This window comes from Diorhabda carinulata, chromosome 6, assembly GCF_026250575.1.
Source record: "Diorhabda carinulata isolate Delta chromosome 6, icDioCari1.1, whole genome shotgun sequence".
Lineage (NCBI taxonomy): Eukaryota > Metazoa > Arthropoda > Insecta > Coleoptera > Chrysomelidae > Diorhabda > Diorhabda carinulata.
The window spans coordinates 28027626-28047686 of record NC_079465.1 but is presented as its reverse complement, the minus strand read 5'-3'; the positions used below and the strand labels follow the sequence as shown (position 1 = coordinate 28047686).

General features: G+C 31.5%; 1 protein-coding gene across 2 annotated transcripts in view; it reads right to left on the bottom strand.

Annotated features, from left to right (window-relative positions):
• LOC130895245 (protein O-mannosyl-transferase TMTC1-like) overlaps positions 1 to 19373 on the bottom strand; it is a 310078-nt gene extending 290705 nt beyond the window's left edge. For both annotated transcript variants that reach the window (XM_057802455.1, XM_057802456.1), the window contains exon 1: positions 19192 to 19373. The gene's annotated coding sequence lies outside the window, so the exon portion shown is untranslated. The remainder of the gene's footprint in view (positions 1 to 19191) is intronic.
• Between the last annotated feature and the right edge of the window lie 688 nt (positions 19374 to 20061).

Genomic DNA, 20061 nt, shown 5'->3' with positions numbered 1-20061 from the left:
ATCAATTAAATGTATAACCAAATTATACTGTATATCAGTGTATGTCGATGTGTTAACTAAAATTTTAGGTACATTATTAAAAAGTGATCCAAATTCATACATTCATACAAACGTAGTTGTTGTTGGAGATAATAACTTTCTCAAGAATTTTTTATAAAACATTTATAACAGAAATTGGTCTATAGTTAATCATTAATTCTTTGTCGCCAGTTTTATGAATAGGACAAACTTTACTCACTTTAAGTTCTGCTGGAAAAACACCCGTAGTTAATGTCATATTAAATGGTTTTGCTATTGGGTCAACTAAAGTCTTCAAGGTTAATTATATCCATAATAGTTACACCATCATACCAAGGGGCAAAGCTTTTTTTAGTTCCAGTATAATTTCAGTTATTCCTTCCTTACTTGTTAACTCTTACTTAGATACCAAGTTGTGAATAATAAACTCACTAAACTCACCAAATTATTTCTAAATTCTGATAATTAGCACAAGTCTCACCGATTTCTACAAAATATTGGTTGAAATAGTTTACAATATCTGTATTGTCTGAGACTTTTCCCCCATTTATTTCTGGATATCCAATATTTGTGGACTTTGTTTACCAAAGAAATTATTAGTAAATTTCCATTGCTTTTTGGTATCTGTATCCGCTTATTCCCAATTTTTGCGAAAGTAGAAATTTTTAGCAGATTTTATCATATTATTGACCCGATTTTTATATTGCTTAAACTCAACATCAAATTGAAGAAGTTCTGGGTGCTTTTTTTGTTTGTGTATTTTTTATCTCACAGTTTAATCTTATTTAATATATGGTGATTAATCAAATCATTACCTTTTGTAATTTTTCAAGTTTTATTCTATACACAATTATTTTTATAAATGTTATTAGTTGTTCCAAAATTTTACAAATTCAAATCTTTGATTTTATCACTAAATTCGTACACATACTAGGTTTAATTACTTTAAGACTAAAGGAATATAAATGAGAAGTCGCCTATAGAAAGTTCTGGTGAAATATTCTTCTTCCTTTTTCTTATTTTAATTCTAATTTGTAACCCCCTATACTTATGACAGAAGTCTTTGCACGAAAATTCGTATACACTACGCGGAACAAAAATTGAAATCTCGGTCCTGGGCGTCATAATGCGCAGGGCCGAAAACTCCACTTTCGGCCCTTGTAGTGTACTAATTTCAATTCCCATTTTCTAGACCAACATTGGAAACTTGAAATAAGCATTTTTCAAAATTCTCTCGTCTAAGTACTTATGTCTTTTGAGAAAGAAACGGTAATGCTGCTGTTATGGAATTTAAATATTGACAAAATGACAAAAACGATTTTTAGTAAACCGTTTATGGTCCGCATACCCCGCAAGACATCTTAATCAAAACTTAATTAATTTTGTACCTCTCCATATATTATTGACAATCGTAGCCGAAGAAACTTCACTCAGAATGTTTTGAGAAAATCAATAAGGGATCATCTGAGACTTTCCCAAATCTGAAACATATCTCAAGTCAATTAGAGAATTAAGAAGAAATTTACCACAAACCTAAGTTGTTGAGGTCAATGGGATCAAAATACCTGATTACAAATGAAAAAAATGACACATTTTGAGCAAAATATAGAAAATTGGCTCAACTGTAAAACTTAAGGGAGGACCCAATATGCATAAACTCGCGACAATTCTAACGGCGCACTTTATACTGAAATAACTGATAGCTAAGTGTATGGAATGATCAAATCTAGGAAATTATTTGAGATCAAGACAAAGTTAGACTCTTAAGAAGAAATTTGCCTCTAAACTAAGCTGTAAAATTGAATACGATCAAGAAATCATATTAGAAATCAACATCGAATTGCACACGGATGACTCCAAAACAGCAGACACAACTGGAGTATCCTCCAAGCAAAAAAACTAACGCAAATTAGAGCTATAACCTCCAATGTAATGAAATATGAATTGGTTTGAGAATGTCTGGAAATGCTAAAAAAATTTTACTCCCCAAATGCAGAGCTCTATCGAAGTATCGGTTATAGGATAACATGGGGTTCTATGATGCTATTAAACATCCTAGGGAAAGAGGTGAATAGGGAAAAATGTTATAATGTTTGATGTTTTATTGAAACATTATAGTGAGATTTGCTTCACGCGGAGGATAGACAGTAAATAATAAAAATGATGAAGAATTTACAAGCATTCGGAGTAACAAGAATTAATAAAACCACGATACCGACATAAAACGAACAACTTTAATACTAAAAAGTTCAGCTTATATATCATAGCGTGATAACGAAAGCTTATATTAAAAATGACACATTGTTAAATTAAAGAGTAGGTACCCGGAAACAGCTATATATATAATGAGAATGATTCTATAATAGGAAAAGTATTGCCACAAATCAAGCGTTTTGGAAGCTTTTATTGGGTCATTGTGTGAATCTGAGCAAGTATTGTTACCACTCAGTGGATTGTCTACAGGTTTAGGTAATATTGTTGTGATAATAATAATGATAAATCAGCCGTGTCGCTATGGTGCACTGTTATATTTGTAATCAAAACATAGGTGTCGACTTTATAGGACCTGGAGGGATTCGAGCTTCCTCAAACTAATTTCGAAGACAAACACTAACATAGTTAAAAAAGAACAGTTTGGCAAATTAAATTGGGTTGAAATTTCGATGATAAGATGGTAAACGTGAATAGAAACCTGCCTTGCGTACTGTTATAATAAGTTTAGCTTTAGCTGTTTTAAACATTTAAAAAAAATTTCCATTCCGTCCATTAAGAAAATTCTGCATTTCTGTGGATTTTTATAGTGCCTGATGATTAGTGGCATGATCTAATACCAATACATATTTTTTGAGGCATTGGGATTTAAATTTACTCAACCACTTGACAAAATTTTTATTGTTCATATCGTCAATGTGTTCTCCGGTTTCCATTCCCGATTTAAAACTTATAAGGTATGACATCTGTTTTATCTACAGCATGTAATATAATAAGCCTTTGACCTTTGAACACAGGTGCTTTCCAGCATTTACTTTTGTCATCGTCCCATGCTTTTGGTACCGTAATGAAACTGTGGTTTAGGTTTCATCCGTATATATAATCGACCGTCCCTCATTTGTTATTTCCTCAACTTCCTTAGATATTCAATTTTTTCCGCTTTCATGTCTTAGTTCTTTATTGTAACTCTCCTGTTATCGTTTTTTCCATCCGAATCCTATTATTTCAACCAATCTTTATGTACCTATCCTTGTTTCATTTTTCACTGATTCGAAGATTCTTTCCATAGTAGGCATCCTTATGTATCGGTTTGTATGAATAGATAATTCTTAAAATTATTCCTTTTTCAAGCTGAAGGTTTCTTTTGGGACGATTTAAAGCAAACTGCTCAGAGGAATTTTTAGGGCATCCTGCTCTTTACTGTATATGAATTGTCGAGCTTGACTATGAATTATTTTATTGGAGCTATTCATGTTTTCAGATATTTTCCAAAAGATTTCGTGAATTTTTGAACAAAAATTTCAAAACTTGAGATTGAATATTAAAATTTCATATACTCAACTTTTAAGCTTTTCGATAAAGTAACAACTGAAATATTGGTTGAAAATTCGAGTTGGTCCGCCCCCCGACTACAGATCAGACTTTAGTCTATCGAAAACTAATTCATACATACCTTTCTGTCAAGTTAATCAATCCACTGTATAGACAAAATATTTTCACAAATTATTGTCTTCAAGTCCACTGAATTCAACTGGCAATAGTAACAATTATCAAATATACTACATACCTACTTTAACTAGAAACTAAGAGGAAAATGACCTAACCAAAACAAAGATCACCGCAACTCAGAAGAATCCAAGTAAACGACAGTTTAGTGTACCTAAAATTGTTAAGATAGGTAGTAGGATTTTATTTCAAACGTAAAATTGTGTTTTAAGCTAGTACAACTCATAGCTCTACTCGATATCCACTATTAATCTCACTCATTCTCATGGTATTAGCGTAGTTTGTTCGTTTTTTTCTACTTCCGACGATCTCTCATTTAGAATTTTTCGAGATGAAGAAGTTTGTACAAGTGTTTGTAAAACTATAATTTGAATTTAAATTTAATATGAAAGAAATTGCGCATTCCCGGTATAGATCGTATTGATTCTATTAAAGTTTCATTTTTTCTAAGCAATATATATCACTATTAATTTGATATATTTCTTTGCTTCACTGCAGTTTCTAGTGAAACTCAACAGTAAGAAAATCACAACATTCGAAAATTACCTTAATTCCTTTCCGTAGAAATCTTACTGGTAGTTTCAGTTACCGTTTTATCGTTACGTGCCTTTGACGATCAGAATAAATTTGAATTGACAAATTTGAATATTGAATCAGTATGTGCCGTGTATAAAACAACTTCAAAGCTGTACCGTATTTTCTACAAATGCGATCTGAATTACATTCTACACAAATTCGGAGTGACGATTTAGCGTACAGCGAAATCGAGAAAAATAAAATATCCAAATTTCAGATGAACGTGGAATTCGGTGTATCAACCAAGCCATGATATATTTCAGATTCAAAGAAAAGACAAGTCCGCCCACAAAAAACGAGTAAAATATTAATATGTACGTTTTTCGTAAGACGTATAATATTGTGATAGCTCGTTCTATTATGTAACATTTCGAGGGCAGAATTTTTTTGTCAGGAATCAACCAAACAATGCATTCAGGTTTTTAATCAATTCCAAAATTCGAACAATACTGTTTTCTGTTAACAACATATATGAGATTGAATGGAAGCGTGACTTTTCAGAATAAATTTGTTTTAAAAAAACTGAAAAACACGCTTATAAAGCACATCAAATTGAAACGAAATTTAAAAAAAGCGTAACACCATAATTAATGAAAGCTTCTAGTATTATTGTGAAAATGGGTGGGGTTTTCCAGTCCTGAATTCCTCTCTGTCTTAGGTCTTCCATCACCTCTGCGTACCATCTTTTCCTTGGTCTTCATTTTTTTCTTGTTCCTCCTGGTTCTATGTCCATTATTTTGTTCCTCTAAAATCTGGCATTCTCTGTAGGTGGCCCAGCCATCGTATTCTGTTAGACCTTATTATTTTGCTTAGTTTTGCTTCTCCAAATAGATTCCTCATATCATTATTTCTTCTCCTTAGCCATAAATATCTTTCCTTATTGACGCCTAGTATCCTTCTAAGTATATTTCTTTCTCATATATCTAACTTCTCTTCCTCTACTTTGTTAAGAATCCACGTTTTTCCTCCGTAGCTCACCGTTAGTCTCATTATTGTTTTGTATAGATGTAGCTTCGCCTTTCTGGAGATTTTTTGGGATCTCGTTATTGCGTTCAGCGCTCCTAACTGTTCACTTCACCTCGTCATCCTCGGTTCCAGATTTTCTCTCCCGTCGTCCTTGATAACCACCCCAAGATATACATAACTTTGGACTTGTTCTTAGCTCATTCTCTTTTTTTCATTCAGTTGTATTGACAAACTTCTCATTACTTTTTTTTGTGGTGTTGCCATTATCATGAACTTCGACTTATCTTCGTTTACTCGTGGATTCGTTGTGTGTGACCGGTGTGCAAGATGTTGCATAATCATTTATGAAGAATCTATTTGTAACTTTGGATGCTAACTGATTCCTTAATGCTAGTAAAAAGTTCGCTCACATTTCTTGTAATAGATTATTTTGATACATAACATTGATAGTCATAAAAGATGAAATTTCAGTTTCACCGTCATAGTTAAAAAATGGAAATACAGTCGAGAAAAATGGACTTCATTCGAGGAATGGTAATGGCTACAGTGTCATGTTCTTTAATTATTTGGGAAAAATATTTTGGTGCCAACAAAACTACCAAACAGAGTTTCATTTCATTATTGAATTCCCCCTATTCTATTTGTCCACTACTGTTTCAGAGAAATTACCCTATTTGCTTCAAAATTTATTGTCTTATCTGTGGTATTTTATTAATTTTGTTTGTTACGTTTTATTCCCTTACAAAAAAATCGCTACTAAAAAGTGATTTGAGACAAATGAGGAGGTATTTTGTATTTTTCGCAACAATGTTATGGAATATAATAAATTTTCAATAGATAAGCCACTTTTCAAACGCCCTCATAGATATTTTTTCTTTTAAAATTCACAAGAACATCTTTTATATTAAAGTAACTTGGCATTTCTGTGAACATAAAAAGCCCTTGTATGTGTAATACAATCTTTTGTAAGGCATAAAATCATGTCCACTTCAAATACTTTGAACTGATAACTTATATATATTTCAAGTTATTAGTTTTCGTTCCTGGAACACATCGACACGAAAATCTAATTTTCTTTAAGATAATATAAAATATTGTAATATTTCTGTAATCCTCACACATCCTCATATGTTATGATTGGTAACCACTGTTTTAATGCTTGTTTACAATAGTGCTGACCCTTACAAAAAGTTATCTACCTGATTCACCACTATCAGTTAGCCATCAAACATCAACTGATATACATCTCAGTTAACAACAAATAATAATTCTGCCTGAAAATGGACACAGCTAGTGATACAGCTGTCCATGCGGTCACCCTATTGCAACAAGGCCAGAGTCAGCGACAAGTGGCTAGTGAATATGAGTCAGTTTGCTGTTTCCAGAGTTTACCGTCATTACTAAGAGGCAGGTAATTTTCATCACAGATGCGGTTTCGGAGAAAAAGGTGCACAACACAGAGAAATGACCGATTCGTTGTAAGCACATCGTTGAAAAATTGGGATCTCAATTATCAGTTTAAAAATCGCTCAGAGAATCGCCAGGAGTGACTGTGAGTGACTATGTAGTCAGAAGAATACTTGAAACGGCTAACTTCAAGCCAAAAAAGCCAGCTACTGACCCCAGCCTATAGAGCAGCCCTTCTACGATTTGTCAGAAAACAATGGGGCTCCGCTCTCTTCTCAGATGGAATCAGAGTCTGCCTATTTGGTAGCGATAGAAGAAAACGAATCTACAGAAGACCTGGAGGAAGATTCGCGCAGTGTTGCATGAAATATAACGTAGTTTATGGAGGAGGCTATTGGATGGTTTAGGCGATCATTTAAAGAGATTCGAAAAACGAGTTGGGGGGATTAACGACGAGCCGATACATAGGCGGAATTCTAGGAGATAAAGTTATTACCTACGCTGGTTCCATTGGCGTGAACTTCATCCTAATATAGGATAATACCCGTGCGTATACTACAGTTTCCGTACGAAAGTATTTACAGAATGTCGAAATGTTGCTATGGATTGACCAACGCGTAACCTGGACTTAAATCCTTTCGAGCGTCTATGGAATGAACTTGAGATGGAAGTTCCAGCTGGAAATCCTGCACCAGCCATGAAATCTGCGTTTACTGAAGATCGAACAAGATCGAATACAGAAACTAGATCTATGAAAAAGCGATTCGAAACTATAATTAGGGAGAAACACTAAATAATGATATGTTGATTTCAAATGAATTATTGTTTCGACGAGTTTTAGTCTGTATCATCTTTATTGTTAATTATAACCCTTTTTCATTGTTTAAGATTCTTTTTCATTTAATATTTTTTCTATATCAAAAAATAAATTTATAATTACACTACGACCACTCATTAAGAAGCTTAGATTAATAACTTCAGATCAGAAAAAGAAAGATTATTTGTTCAAGATTCTTCACCGCAAGCGTGCGACTTGAGTCGATTGTATTGCTCAGGAGTGTTTTTCTGGGCGAAGATAATGAGATATTCATATCGTTTGTGAGAGAGACAATATATAATTTGCTACTCAACTTCAGAAAATGTTTCTGTTGAATTCAGCATGTCAAATAATTATGACACAGTTGAGTGACGTCCACGAAGTTGAAATAATAATTAGTTTTTCCTAAAATGCAATGAATACTGAACTTTTCAGTTATTCGAGCCGCAGAAATTATTCAAATGCTATTATTTATATAAAAGTCGCACACTGAAAGTGCTTCAGCAAATTACATTATAATAATAATTAAATAATTATTATTTGTTTATATAATCGAATCTCTTATTTGTTTCAATTTTGTTTCCAATAAGACTATTATTATTTTAAAAGATACTGATTGCGCAAATTGAGCAGCTTTTATCTATCAATATGAAGTTGAGTTAAAATCGTTGAAGTATTCGTTAAATGAAAAAGTTGTGAAAGTGGGAATCTGATATAGAATTCGCAGTTTGTATTTTTTCCGCATTCGTATATTTGAAAATTTTTAAAACTCGAAAACATAGTTAGTGGATTAAGGGAAAGCTTGAACGTGAGAAAATTGGAATAATCAATAGTGAAACTTCAGAAAAAGCATTAAGTTTATGGCTGAAAAAAGCGACTTATTATTAAAAAACGATGAAAATCAAGTCAGTATTTCAAAGTAGTTATATAGTTACTTTGGAAGTAGATAAAACCGAAAGAATAGTTAATTTCCGCATAACATTGTCCACGACATTAATCCTGGAGCTGGTTCTGTCTAAAATTTGGCGAATTCGCGGCGTGTTTTATAAACAGCGGCGAATTGTTTATTTAATCTTTTTTAGTACTTATTTTCATGGAGGTGTTGTTATTTATTGGATTTTGTTTGTTTACTTTCTAGAATTCTACAAATGTCTTTTCTGATATAAATTCCAGCTTGTTTAGCAGTCAGACTTCTGTTTATATTGGAATATTATAATGAACGAAACGAAATAGAAAAGTAATCAGTGAATTTGAATAAATTAGAAAAATAGTGTTCACCTACAATGGAATTTTAAAAACCGGTGAGTTAGTGCAGCGCCTTTAATCCGTTTTTCATAAATGGTGGAGGCGCTTTTTATGAACTTATTATAGAAGGCGGTTCATTTCTTTTAAATAATATCTGGGAAAGTCTATTCATTCATTTCTTGGGTTTCTTTTTATTGAGTGTGAATAAATATGGAAAAAGTTACAATATTTTAGTTAAATCTAGAGTTAGTGTTTAAATAAATGAGGAAAGAAAATTCACCCCACCTTCAAAAAATTGTTAAAATGAATTGAAATGAAATGAAGATAAAAGATAAATTTACAATAATTTGAAAGTAGAAAATTCTGATGTAAATAACATATAATGACATATACAATACATGTAATGACAAAACATAATATGTAGAACGATATCACTACTCATTATAGCATAAAATTATTTTTCTGTTCAATATTTCGGATATTTTGAATGGTTTCGGACAGTCTTACTAGAATATACATGAGGCATATTGATTTAATAGAAAAGCACCTTTTTCTATGAGAAATGTGTAATCTACATAACATCACGATATAATATGATGAAATATGATTCGATTTCTATTTTAAATTATGATATAACATGATAGAATGTCCTTAATGAGGAGCCCTAAATAAAAACATGTAGTATTCACTAATTAAGTACTTAAGTGCCAGTGCACTTAAGCTTCGTGTGATTTTGTGCACTTTTTTCACTAGCTGTTTAAATTTTAAATTCATTGCAAGGAAAAGTAGTTACCATCAGTACAAAGTATTCCTAGCTGAAATAGAGTTTATAGAATCATAAAATGTTTACGTCTTTTCTTATTATTCGAAGATCTTTTTTTGTACACGAACCACTCTGTTGATTGAGTTTTATTTATTTATCGTAATGACGAATTATTAATCTATATCCTAATTATTGAGATGCCCTATGTAAATAGCATCATCATTATAATGAATGTCATGAAAAATAATGAATCTTTTAGTTTTTGATATTGTATATTCCAACTTACTGGAATATTCTAATATTTTATTTTGTTTTTTATTCAAATTTCATATTCATACAATAATTCAATACCTGAATACCCAATTCTCATACATACAGTACTAAAAGCTGTTTAACATTTTAATTTTTGGGACTTTTTTGTTAATTAGTTCTTCTATTCGATACTCCTTTCAAAGGTGTTAACAGTAACTTTTTTGGTACATTCTTTTATTCGTAGGCAGTTTCCGCTTTTTCGATGACTGCTCAATAGTTTATAGCTTCATCAGCAAACTAGTTTTTTTAGGACCAAGTTGGTTTTGAGCACCGTTTCTTTTTTTCAATTCTATTATTAAATATACCTATTGTGACATGAATCAAAATAGTAATAGTAATAACCCTAGGAAATAGATCATTGTTCAAAATAATTTTACAATAGATTTAGAAAGCTCGTTGGTTGGAAACAGATCGACGCCGTAGAAATAATCTGTTGATTTTAATATTTGGTCCCATTTTGACATCAATTTTTCAAATAATCTGACAGGACAAATTGTTGGTTTCAATGAAAATTACCTTTCAGTATACATTCTTGAACCTCCTTGGCAACTTCTGTTGAATTTAGGGATACATTCAACTCGATTTGTTACAGAACCCTCGTTGTTTGATTCCTTATAAAGAAGTATTTTCATTCCATGAATTCATCATTTTCGTTATTTCTACGGAACTTGATGCTGTCGGACAGAAATCTGATTTCGTCGTATAGAATTGCGAGCAGCTCGTTGGAAAACAACACTTTTGAATGAGTCAATAATAACTTATATTGCTTCATAATATTTTTATTGTAGAAGTAGAATTGTTCCATATGGTTCCACATGGTTTTGAATGTAGTTTCTTCAAACTCTGTGCCATCTTTTTTCCTCATATTCCCAGTCCAATTCTTTAAAATCAACACCGATTGTTCCGCGGTCCGATTTCCATATAGTTGATACTTACTATCATTGCAAAAGCCCCTTAATGCTTTCCAAATAAATTCCATAATTTTATTAATATTCTCGTCGATATACAATCAAATCATAACATTCTTAAATATTAAATATTTGCCAACTGGATGTGGATCTGTTAGAGGCAGATGGCGAATTCGGTCCGCGGCCGAAATACTTGGACATATCGTCATATAATAGACATGCTGAAATTCGTCTTTTGACTTACTTAATTTGACCAAATCGCGAAATACACACCTCCGTTGCGGATCGAATTGTAAATAAGCAATCTAACTATAAATTAGTGCTAACCTACAGTTTTTTTCTTAGTGGTTTTTGCATTATTCATACAAAATTTGTAAGTGAATCATTCATTGTAACAATGGAAGCTGATCAGCATTCAGTTGATAAGCATACTTTTGAAAGAAAGCTCCTGATGCCGATAGAGAACGTTTGGATCCTCGTTTCAGTCTGCGAACAATTGCAACGGAAGAATCTGATTCTTCGGAGGGATTTGTACGGTGTAACTGTCGTAAGCAATCTAGGGACAAGAACTGCAGATGTGTAATGAATAAAATTAATTGTAATAGTGGATGTAATTCAAGTACTTCTTGTCGCAATAAGTAATTAAATAAATGTTACGTTATAACTATCTGTTTAAAATAAATGCTTCGTTCCGTTCGGCATCGGCTTATGACGTAAATAGGCATTTCGGGATTTAATTATTCCCTCAATTTGTAACGACACTTCAAAATTTCTAAAAGAATCAATTAGAAGTCAGAATGCCAGTATTTTGACGAGGACACTATATTCTCCTAGCCTAAATACTTAAGAACATGTGTGGGGATTGCTTCCTCGCAAAATGAAGAAGTCGTTTGGATGATATGAAACTAAAAAGGCCTCAATCGAAATTTTTAAAATCTTGTTGCAAACTTTCCTTATCATTGTTTAGAGACGTGGTTTGATCAATTCTATTTCTCGGTGGGTTCATCAATGTATGTTTGTTAGCACTTTCTAAACTATGTCAAAAAGTAAGAGCACGTCTCAATATCGCATTAAATCGCTTCGAAATAGCGATTTAATACAGAAATTCATTTGAAAATAATATTCAGCAAAAGAACATTCATGATATGTATAATCGTAACGAATATCACTCGAACGGTAGAAAATTATCGATCATTATACTTCGCTTATAAGTTGTAAAGTCATTATTTTACAACTTGATCAAATTTTTGTTAAAACTATCCAATTGACTCAAAGCCTTCCATTCAAAAGCACATTATTACCATAGAGAAAATATCACTTAAAATATGTTATCGTCAACGCTGCAATTTTTTTGATTCAAGCCAATTTCTAGATCTTATATAGGTTAGTCATGTTACCTTGTATTCTTGATAGTTTCGTTATTATCCGAGCAAATATGAATGTTAAAAAAATCTTGCGTCTATTTTAAATGAGAAGCAGTGTATTTCTCATAATGATGTCCTGTACAGAACTCATTACTGCCTATAATAACCGCTTTTTAGTAATCAATAAACGTCATGAAGCGACATGTTCCCTAAATTACAACTTATTTCAGAATATTTTTTTCACATTTTTCAACGTTATCAGGAATGTTATCAAATCTTTTTACTTCTTCTTTAATAAACAGTATCTGTAAAGTAGAATTAATCATCGTGTCTAACTAATTTTCAAAAATACAGGAAGATTTTACGATGAAAAGCTACTTTCCATTATTCCCTTCCATCTACGAGACAAATACGTTGAAAATTGCCCATTATGTATCGTTTAGCTTTATTTTGATTAATACGAAATATGTTCCAAAGTTTGTTGCATGGTGAGACTAAACATCATCAATCATGTTGTCATAATCAAATTTACAACTCCATATATCAAACTGAAAAATCTTTTACTTAACTTTTACTCAGAGAAAACAAAATATTTACTTTGAAAATTAACTTTATCCATAACTTCCCTAATGTTGTTTATATAATGACTATAAAGAAGTTGATCAGAAGTTTATAGAACTTCAATATTGTACCGAGAGCGATATCAACTTCAGTCATGAAAAACGAAGTAATTGATTTAAGAATTAAGAAAATTTGTGTACTGAATTAGAAATATGAAATATAATTTTACAAAAAATAATTCTGTAATTCATCTAGTCATATTATTTTTGTTGTTTCCAGTCGGTATATAAAAATTGTAAGTTTTAAGAGACTGAATGTTATAGCTTTTTAAGGAGAATTCATAATAAAGAATTATCACAAATATTCATATTCTTTTGAAATAATAACATGATACAATGTTTTCCACAGTTTTTATTTCATATATTTTCCTAAGTTTTAATATTTTCAATATATGAATCACCGGATTTTCTTCCTGAAAGTTTCTAGAATACTGTGTACACTTCTTTGAGACAGTTCAGTAAGCTCACTATCTAAAATCACATTAGGAAGTCAAAAAATCCGATTTCTTTATTACACCATCGGTTGACCCAACTATCATTGAATACGCTGTTACAATTTTAAATTGAATCTTCTAGATTTTGTGAACATAGATTGTAGCTACACATCGGGTACAGGCTGGAGCGCGGATGCGGAATCTAGACCAAATGTAAATCATAGTCTAGTCATTTTGTATACAAAAATAGCCTTAAAATGGAATTTTGTTCATGCCGAAGAAGGAGAATTACTAGAAACTTGAGCTAAAGCTAAGTTTTCCACATTTTACACCCAACATATACCGTACTTTTATTAAAGTTTAATTTTACGCATTTTCTTTCACTAAATTTGATAAATTTTCATTTGGAAAAAAAGTTTTTTCATGTATAACTGTCAAATATGTTGTCATCTTATACTCAAATATTCTTAATTCGTTATTGAATTTGAGTTCAGTTTCTAGTAAACAACAATTAAAACATTTTTTTTGCGCAAGCACTGAAGGCACTGATCGGTTGAGGTATTTTGGCAAGGTGTTTCGACAGGCGTCAATAACAACGCAGAGTGATTATTTTTATATACAAAATGTAAATACGTTGTTTGTAATTGCATACATTTCATTTTAGATAAAAGATAATTTCAGTATTTGTGTATGTACTACGACCAGAACCATTGTGAAAGACAAATTTAATTTATTTAACTTACGTATTGAAAGAGATGAAGGCTCAAAAAATCCAATTTATTTCAATATAAAATCGGAATCTCTTAGATTTCAAATGAAAATCGGAATGTCTATATTGTACGTAAATGGAAAACTATTCAACATGACAGCAGAACTTTTTTGTTTTCAATTGGAATTGAATGCAAAAAATTCCAAAACTATTGAAATATGAATATATTGATATGAGAACTCGTTTTAATTTTGATTGATTGTTGTTGCACAAAAAGTCCCAATAGATAATTGTCAAACAGCCTCTTGATGTGGTTTCCCAACAAAATATATTAATACAGTAAAATTTCTTTCACATATTTCAAGCACTTTGATATGACTTCGATACAAATGTTATTTTACTGAAAAAATAAGTTCCATCTTTCATCACATTCTTCTCGTCTCCAATTTTTTCAAGCACCGCAAATACGCTTTTCTCTTAGCCATCACCTCTTCATTTTTTTTTAAAACCATATCGGAAAATTGGAAAAACGTTGTCATGAAGCAAAAACCAATGCTGTCGTTTTGTCTTAATTTCAGCTACAAAATGTGTGGGCCAGTTTTCTCATGTTCCAAATAATCAAGATCACAGCTTTGGCCAGTACTACAACTTACCAGTTTTGACTTCTTCACTTCTTCACACTCCTTTTCGAGGCTGCGGCTTATTGTTAAGACAGTACTGTTGTTCCCAGATTAAAATCTGTTGTAATAGGACACATTCGTTTGATATTCTGATGTGAGTGAACCTTTAATAAGTATCAATCATTCGTAGCACCTACCTTCTATATGGGTGATTCCGTTCTAACTGTGATATTCAATGTCCTGTATTGTTTTTTTGTACTAGTCATTAATTAATAATCAATTAATAAAAATTTTGTGTTAATTGAATAATTCTTAAGATATTTAAACATTATTTTTATACAATATAACTTGCCACTTAAAGAAAACTTATACTACATCACTTGAATGTCAGTACCGTGTCATGTCCATTCCTAGAATTTACCGATAAATTATTAATTTTTTTTGTCGTAACAAATGATTTAAACTAATTACCTTATAAATTCTAATGTTTATGATCAAACTGAGGAAAATTGATGCACTTGTTGTTTAATATCTTAAGTTACCATGTCAGTACCGTGGATAAATGAGTCAGTACCGTGGAACTCAAAATCCGACATTTGTGTCTTGCTCGTGATACTTTGAAGTTGTAGTAAATTCCTCTTAGAGTTTTATTTTTACAGTAAAATAGATGAATAATATGCATAAAAAAGTTAGAAAAGTTAAATTTTAAAATCTTGAAATTTTGAATACAAAAAATCACAGTTAGAACGGAATCACCCATATAACTTGTTTATATGTGAACTTTCGACATATTTATATTTGTTTTATTTGACTGCTCTCACCAGATTTTCCTGCATGATGTTATTAATAGTTTCAGAGAAGCTTATAAAAGACTGAATGAAGTTGATAGAGATCAAACTTGTTTGAACATTAATAAGTACACATTGATTTAACAAATTCACATTATATGTTATGTTTTAGCATAGTCCATTGTAAGTTATTTCTTCCTGATTTGAATAAACATCGGACACAATTACCTATAATAATCCCTCGGGAGGTAGGTTGTAATCACAACCAACTATAGTATAGTATTGAGGTAAACTTCAAGTTGATATCATGATTTAGTAACAGAATTTGTAGAATAAAGTGTCTAGCATTATTTTTTCTCTATAAAATTGATATTTAAATACGATTTCCTCTCAATTCTTGTCTCAAATTCTCTAGTCATTTTGTCCATATAATCAACAAAAAGATGTAAAAGTATTTACAATTGGAGATCGATTTAACTAGACAACAATCGCAACATTTTTCGACAGGATTGAAATGTCTAATCGACAAAATTTATACTGTTAATTAATCTAATTTCTAAATTATTGAAACTTGTAATTCAATTTATGTTCGATTGTAACACGTATAATTATTAGTTTGGTAATGCTACAAACTCGTCCACAACATGGACAGTGAAACCGGTTCTGTTTATTTGATTCATTGATTATTTCAATATACTCGATAATTAGGTGAGCACGCCGGGTATAAACTTTATGGAACTAAGCGGAAACTTTGGATATTGATAACTTATTTACAGTGGCGATTTGTTTATACTGTTTTTATAGAGTCAATTTCTAGAAAGGCCCCTTCTTTGCTTGTCTACTTTCTAGAACCAACTTATCGAGAAATTCTGTTCGTATAAATACTCGCTATCAGCGAAAAAGTCAGTGAATAATTGAATGTCATAGTCAACGGATCAAAATAGTGGAAAGTGGATTAAAAACATGATATAAGTTAGTCTATAGTTGAGTATTTGTGGAAAATATTTGTAAATAGTGAGTAGTTTAGTGTTTAGTGCAAAGTTTCTTGTGTAAGTGTGAATAAATAAGGTAAATAAGTGAGAAACGTGAATATAAATCCATCCCATCCTTCAAAGATAATTTGAATGGATTAGAATAACTACATTACTGTGATAATATGCTACTAGAAGTGATGATGATCAACTGATTTAATGGCGGCACAATCGTCCAATTATATTTCTCTGAAATTATAATACAGTTTTAACTGTCTATATGGAAACTTCAATGTTTAATATAAATGACGTTCTATTAATTAAATATTCCAATACAACTCTCTGGCGTACAGTTTTAAAGTGTTGAGATTGACCAGAGTTGGAGAAATAACCACTTTTGAAGCCATGAAACAATTGAAGTATTATATTAACACCTAACTTATCAACTGTTAAGCAAACTCAATCGAATAGTTGGAATTATGAAATAATTGATTTGTACAACCGTTTATAAAATTAGATGAATTTTGATTAGACAGATCAAAAGTATTCGAAAAACTCTTGTACGACTGACTTCAATTCTAGAAACCAGAAATATTATTCCAAATCCCCAGTTCGGTGTTAGATCTGCCCATGGCACTATTGTGACACACAGAGTAGTGAAAAAGATATATTTAGCTCTGCAAAGTGAATATTACCTCTTAGCAGTCCTTTCCTGGACATTAGCCAGGCGTTTGATAGAGTCTGGAATGAAAGCGTTTTATATAAACTCAAACAGTTACTACATTCCTTTTTACCTAATCTAAAATTCTATTTAACAGACATTTTTTGGTAGAACAGCAATATGAATTCACAGGATTGTATTCGATCAAAACTGAGGTGCCTCAAGGAAGTGTACTGGGGCCTTATATCACCTTTATAACTCCGATCTTCCAGGGAGCGAAGTTACCACATTCGCAGATGACACCGCAGAATTGGCTCTACATAATAATCTAGCAATTGCATCAAGATAAATGACTTGAAAAATAGAGGATTCAAGCCAAGTCCATTCAGATAACTTACACATTGAAACGTAACACATGTCCACAAGTCACACTTAATGGTGACTTAATTTCATGTTTATTTCAATAAATAATATGTTTTTTATAAAAAACATTCCTGACGCTTCTACCTTAGATATTTATCAAACCTGACAATGACAACATGTAAATATAAAGTGGTTGATTGCATGCTGAAACAATTCATTCCCGGTGCTTCAAAACACGTCTACGAGATTGTGACAGGTGACTAATAATGGATCTATGCATGTGAACCCAAAACCAAACAACAATTGACTGTATGGGTCTTATAAGGCGAGCCAAATCCAAAGTTGTTCGCGCACGAAGCACCTCGAAGCAAGTTATCGCCTGTTTTTTTGAAATAACTGGACATTTCGCTATCGTTCCATTAAACGCATTCAGTATATCTTGATATAAATTATTTTCAAAAACAATGAAACCATATCTAATTATAAATATTTGTTTTCATTTGTCTATCTCAAAACATAAATAGCAATTCTCGTAATTTTTACCATATTTTCTCAAGCCACATACCCTTTATAAAATATGAGTTTTTCATAAAATATTGAGCTACAAAAACAACCGTCAATACCGTTTAATTCTATATGGAAGCTTGGATTGTTTGACATTATTCAGTAATTTTTTATGTCAAAGACGCAGCTTACTTTTCCAATGATAAGAATTCTAATTACCAAAGTTTGTGAAACTATGTCAAGGAGTGGGTTTAAGTAAAAATCGCCATAGAACTGACTCGTCAAAGACCGTAGATAATGATGAGAAATCGTTGGACGTTTATGTACAATTCATTGTTGAACTGAATATTACTGAGGATAAATTCCATTCCATAAATTCCAAAACTAATCCTAATTACAAGAAACTATATGGACAACACTTTCATTAGACTAATATATGTAGAAATCGATATTTCGTTGTAAATCATTTTAATGACAGTTGATTTCATCCGGTCGGTGCTTCACTACATTCTAATTTTTCTGCTTAAAGTTACTTGGATGAATTTTTCCTAATTGGAAGAAGGGCCACAATACATTGGTCAGACTATTCTTCCTAAGGGTATTCAAGAAACATTGTGTATCAGACAAAGCCTAATAATCGAAATGATTTGAGAAATGTAATCAGAAATTGCGTAATTGGATATCAACTTTTTATAGCAAAGTAACGGTACAACGTAACTACTTCTAATCCACTTCACCTGATTGCTTGAATTTATTGGAAAAACTTTTATTCAAAATTCCACACAAACAGAAATATAAACAAGTTACGTCACTTTATGAAAACACCACATTTCTTCTAATTTTTATATTTCATATTTGAGACTACCGATTTATATTTATAATGAATAAAGTGTTTTATGACTTATTCAAACTTCATACTCACTCAAAATAATAATAGAATGTTTGTATGACATATTGAAAATTTGGTTTGTTGTCCATATTTTCTCATATTACATATCGTTTAAATTGAAAAACATCACAATCATTATTTGGTTTAGTTACGATTGTGATTTGATTTTTCTAATGATGAGTTTTGACCATTTGGTACCATATCTCACTTTTTTATACAAAATACATATTTTATATATCCTTTTAATATCAACAGATTCATAATCTGTGGGATTGTTCGAAAATAATGTCTATTTCTTGTGAGGGTTATTTTTTGATATTGATATATCTGAAAACTCTCATATTTGAATATTTATAGAATGATAAATTTGACCTACTTCCGTATCCAAAATTTTTTTTCAGTAATATCATGGTTTTTGTGTCACTAAAATTTTCATGGCATAAAATCATCTGGATGTTACATTTGAAAGGGTGTGAAACTATGTTTTTATAGTTACTCAATCCGTAACAGTATCTGCAGTTGCGGAATATAAAACTTACCTATGAATGCAGAAAAATTAACTCCGATCTCGAACTATTCAAAAGATTCTCACTGTAAAAATTTTAAGAGAAATCACTGAGGAAATAGCACAAGTCGGAGCGAAAAAGGGCGCGACAACCGAACCGTATTGCTCAAAAACCGGGAAACGTTTACTGGTCTGAATAGCAAGAACTCCGTATATGTATGTTTTGCAACTCCTCTTTCGGTTGCGGAGTTCGGGTGTATTCGGGAGATGCATGGAAGTTTCTCGTTTACACTTTTCGTTTCTTCCATTTCTCGGTGGAAGTGCAAAACGTTGGAAGAAATTTGTTCCATTTGTCGGACAGTTAGACAAGAAAAAATAATATGGAAGTTATGGAAAGTTTATCCTGTATCGGTTAAAAAACATAGAAAAGAGAAACCCATATTTATGATGAGCTATTTGTTATTTCCCAAAAAGAAACATATAATACGAATGTGACAGCTATTTTCTCGACAAACAGCGGGTTTTTGTAATTCGAAACAAAAATAAAACAATTCTTAAAAACTGAATAATATATGACAGCAATTTATAATCTTGTATAATCTGGAGAACGTATTTATGAATTATACAGAATGCGGGAAATATATATACATTATTGAGGCACTAAAGTGCATATATTCGAATGCTAAATTACTTTATTTATCAATTATGCATTATTTGCCTCTGGATAACGTTTAAATATACATTATTGAAACTATTCAAGCACTGCAACAAGACTTATTTTCATCCTAATCGAATATAATATATGGTGTTCCAACGACAATTTAATCAACCAGGCACTGTGGTAACACACATATTCTTACACAAACACGCCATCCCCCGCAGCCTTGAATTAACCTATAAATTT